Source organism: Coffea arabica, chromosome 3e, assembly GCF_036785885.1.
Source record: "Coffea arabica cultivar ET-39 chromosome 3e, Coffea Arabica ET-39 HiFi, whole genome shotgun sequence".
Classification (NCBI taxonomy): domain Eukaryota; kingdom Viridiplantae; phylum Streptophyta; class Magnoliopsida; order Gentianales; family Rubiaceae; genus Coffea; species Coffea arabica.
The window spans coordinates 37516543-37521236 of NC_092315.1; the positions used below are offsets into that span (position 1 = coordinate 37516543).

Genomic DNA, 4694 nt, shown 5'->3' on the forward strand with positions numbered 1-4694 from the left:
TTGCAATTTTCTTCACTTTCTGAACTAGAAATATCATTGTAATAATCATCTTCTGTACTTTGTTCTTTTTCATTTATTAATAAGTTTAATAGTTTATTTTTAATTTCTTCTTCTTTAGAACAAATTTCTGTAATTTTTTCTTTTAATCTACATTTGTTTGCTTTATGTCCTATTTTTCCACATTTATAACAAACTATTTGTTTTTTAATAAATCTTCTCTTTTTAGTTGGTTCATTTTCCTTAGGCTTTTTATACCTAATTTTCTTGGAATATTTTTTAACTTTCTTTCTGTATGCTGATGGTGATTTGATTCTTTGGATTCCAAATGCATCACAGAATGATCCTACTTCTTTTGTTTTAGATCCATATTTTATTTGTAATCTTAATTCTGAACATAATATTAATCCTTCTTTTTTCACAAAAGCAAATAATTGTCCAAAAGTAATATTTTCGAATGAAATTACATCTGTTCCCATTTCTTTTTGTAAATTATCCATTATTCTTTGTGAAAATAAACTTGGTAATCCCGTTATGAATCTTTCTTTCCAAAATGAAGCATTACAATCTGGTCTTCTTAATACATTTGTTAAAAACATATCTTTATACCATCTAAAATCTGATAATGTTGGACATCTTAAATTTGTTAAAAATGTTTTATTAGAATTTAATTCTTCTTTTGGATTTCCTATGAAATACATAACTATTGTTACAATTAGAAATTCTGCAGCATCTGATTGTATTTGAATATTTCCTTGATCATCTTCTAATTCTTGTGTATGATCTAATATTGATAATTTATCTTGTAATGTTAAAGCATTATCCCACCAATTCTTTAATTGTCCAGTAAATCCTGAAACTAATAATGTTGCAATATTTCTTTCTTGAATATTTTTAATCTTATAGGCTAATCTTGCCATTCCCATTTCTTGCAAATTATTTAATACTTCATATTCAGCTTTGCCATCTATATTCCATTCATATATTGAATCTCCATCATATTTAGTAGTTCTAAATTTTGATCTTTCTTCATATTGAATGTCAGGAGGACTTGGTCTTGGATAATAATTCTTTGAACTTACCATTTTCCAATTTTTATTGTTACTATAGTTCTTCCTTTTTATTCTATTTATTTGATTATCTTCTTCTTCAAATTGATTTTCTATTGGTAAAAGTATATTTTCTTCTATATCTGAATTTATTGATTCTTCTGATAAATCTTCTAATTCTTCCATAGAGTTTTCTTCTATTATTTGATCTAAAGTGTTTATTTTGGGTGTTGATGGTTTTGAATCTGTAGTTAGATTTTGTAAGGCATTAGATATTTTATTTAATAAATTATCTGTATTACTTATTTTTTGATTGCTAATACTTTGTACTAAATCTTGTTCTTTTTCTCTTGTCAGACTTCTAGGTTGAAAATGAGGTGCTGATATATCATTTGGGAATTTTAAATCTGGTTTCTTTAGTGTATCAATTTTTGTATTTAATACTTCCATATGTTGAGATATTGTATGAAGAATTTGATTGGTATAATTATTTTGTTGATAAACTTTTTTAAGATCTTCCAGATTTATTGAATTATTTGCACTTGATTCTGCTTCTCTTCCCTTTTTAAAAGGTGAGGCTATTACTTCTCCTTTTCCTATATTAATTTTTACTTCTTGTAATGGAGGGTGTATTGATGTTAAGATTTGATCGTCTTTTAATTTCCATTTTTTATATAAATTAGTTTGAACATTTATTTGTGGAGTACTAAAAATTAATATCCCGTTCTATATTTAGAATGTTTAAATATGATGGAGATTCAATATATGAATGGAATATAGATGGCAAAACTGAATATGAATTATTAAATAATTTGCAAGAAATGGGAATGGCAAGATTAGCCTATAAGATTAAAAATATTCAAGAAAGAAATATTGCAACATTATTAGTTTCAGGATTTACTGGACAATTAAAGAATTGGTGGGATAATGCTTTAACATTACAAGATAAATTATCAATATTAGATCATACACAAGAATTAGAAGATGATCAAGGAAATATTCAAATACAATCAGATGCTGCAGAATTTCTAATTGTAACAATAGTTATGTATTTCATAGGAAATCCAAAAGAAGAATTAAATTCTAATAAAACATTTTTAACAAATTTAAGATGTCCAACATTATCAGATTTTAGATGGTATAAAGATATGATTTTAACAAATGTATTAAGAAGACCAGATTGTAATGCTTCATTTTTAAATTTATAATGTTTATCTTTAAACATTTAAGATATGTTTTTATATGATAGTTTGTTTGTTTAGTACAAATTATCCATCCAGTTAAAACAAATTAGGAGTTCTACCAAATTTTCTTCAAAAGTAACATGCCCTTCCTTTAAGTTCTTTCCTGCATAAAAAACTTCAACATAAATTGAAGGTCTGCATCATATTCACCTTTTTGAACCTATCAATTGGAATACCATCTTCATGTTTCTCACAAAATTTTCTGTTTAGGCTTACCTCAATTAAGTTTATTTTTACAAGTAAAAAAACTATCATAAGGTTCAGTTTTCCAGACTTAATCTTACTGAAATGTTACAAATCTAAGAGAACATCATGTTTTGTAAATATAGACTTAAGTCAACCAAAACTGATTTTCCTAATAAGAATTTCCAAGCTATTAAACATCGTAGTCTATGATTCAAGAGGCAAAACTACAATTATGTAGCAATTTAATTCTTTTTTTGATCAAGGAATAGAAAATTTAAGGTGTTTTATTAAAACAGTAACTTACTCATTATTTCAAGCAGGTGCTTAGAATGTAATATTTGAGAATCCTCATCTTGGACAAACCTTTAACCACCTACAAATAGGAAAACCATTTAGATTGCCATTGTAACAAAAAAATATATTGCTGAAGATACTCAGTTTAATATCCACTTAAGGTTCATAAAACGAATATTCAAGAGGTTTTACCAAGAGACAATTTATGTACTAAAACAAAAAATTTCAACACAAAGCAATCAAAAGAATAGCATCACACGATCTTTTGTAACTCATGGCCAATGACCAATGTGACCTGGAAGTTCTTGATTCTCAGAGAAGAAATTTATTAATTCTTCAAATGTTGAAAACCCAATGAAGAAAAAGGGATCGGAAGAACTGGAGCAAATAGAAAGACATTTTGACGATGAAGAAATCTATTTTAAACAAGTGAATCTTTTTGGTTACCATATGGATTGCTTTTCTGATCAGGAGATCAACAAAACACCTGCATGAAAGACACCAAAAAAAATGACTAAAAAAGAAAACTCGAATGAGGTTTGAAAAGAGCAAAGGCCAAAGAAAAATATACCATCATTTGAGCTCTGAAAAGAGCAATTTAAAGTAAAAATTAAATTAGAATGATAAAACAAAGCTTACGATTTTCCCCTCAGCAATTGTCTTTCACGGGTGGCCATTTTCCTCCCTGTTGCAGAAGAAATCCTAGAAAGGCAAAAACGGAAAGAAAAATGGAACAATAAAACACAAAGTAGGTACAAAAAATAAAATAAATAAATACTCTACAGGCCAGCTAATCATCAATTATTCACCATCTCCGACCATATTAAAAGTTTTTTGTTGAAACTAAAAATAAAAATTTAATGATAAAACTAAAATGAAACAAATACATTAATCATGGAAAGAAAGGGGAAGAAAAATACCATATCTGTATTCTACAAATTCATATAGACAGTGGAGATGAAATATTAACCTTTCACTTCCTCGTTGTTTCAGAAAAGGACCAAAAAAAAGAAGGGGGAAGAATTGATTGTTTTTAGCCAAGGAAATATCAGGTAAAATGGCAGAAAAATAGAAAAAATCAGCTATAATTACTTGAGGTATGGAGCGAGGGAGATGAAGGAGAACAGGAGGGAGAAATCGACAAAGGGAGGAGAGGAAGATTACCAGTCCCTTTGCAGTCTTGAGCCCACCGTCCATCAACTCAATCAGAAGGAAAAAAATCTGGAGCCCCCCAATTGAGATTACAACCTGTTTCAAGTACAATCAAATGCCAGAAATTCAGGAAAAAACTATGAAGTTTGTACGAGGAAATCAAATGCCAGAAATCAAATCCCTGATCATTAGAAATATTCAAAGGATGAGCAGTCATTATTCGCCCTATTGATTCACCTCTTTCTCTCAATTTCCAGTATTTTTGCTTAGGTAACCAGACAAAATGATCAGGGAACTCTACATAAGTACAATTTAGATCCCGAGCTGCTTTATCTGTCCTATTCATGTAAAAAAATTCAGTGAGCATTGTTTTTTTCAAATGATAGTTATTGACAACATTTTGAAGATTAGCTGTTTTTTTGAAACTCATTGGCTGATAATTTTCCAAATGCAATTGTAAATGAATAATAGCTGGCTTTATTTCACTCATAGAAAATCTAAAGATTCTCCATGCTGCCTCAGGTGGAGAAACCCACCTAGCTGATACATATTGTTTAATTTCATCAATTTCTGAATCAGGTTTATTATTTACTACACAAAAGTTAGTTCTATCATGACCTTTATAGATATACTTGTAAATGTATTTGACGCCTTAATTGTAGAACATATTTCAACATTAAGATGGCAATCAAATTTAGCCAAAAGATATGGATTGTATGGTACAACCCATCTGTTATCTAAAAGAGCTGATTTGATCTTAATTTGAACTCCA

General features: G+C 28.5%; 1 long non-coding RNA gene across 1 annotated transcript; it reads right to left on the reverse strand.

Annotated features, from left to right (window-relative positions):
- Positions 1 to 2309: 2309 nt before the first annotated feature.
- Positions 2310 to 4064, reverse strand: LOC113737120 (uncharacterized). The gene is made up of 4 exons (XR_003459933.2): positions 3935 to 4064; positions 3410 to 3472; positions 3218 to 3257; positions 2310 to 2849 (listed from the first exon to the last, which is right to left on the reverse strand). It is a non-coding gene; the product is annotated as an uncharacterized lncRNA (long non-coding RNA).
- Positions 4065 to 4694: the final 630 nt, after the last annotated feature.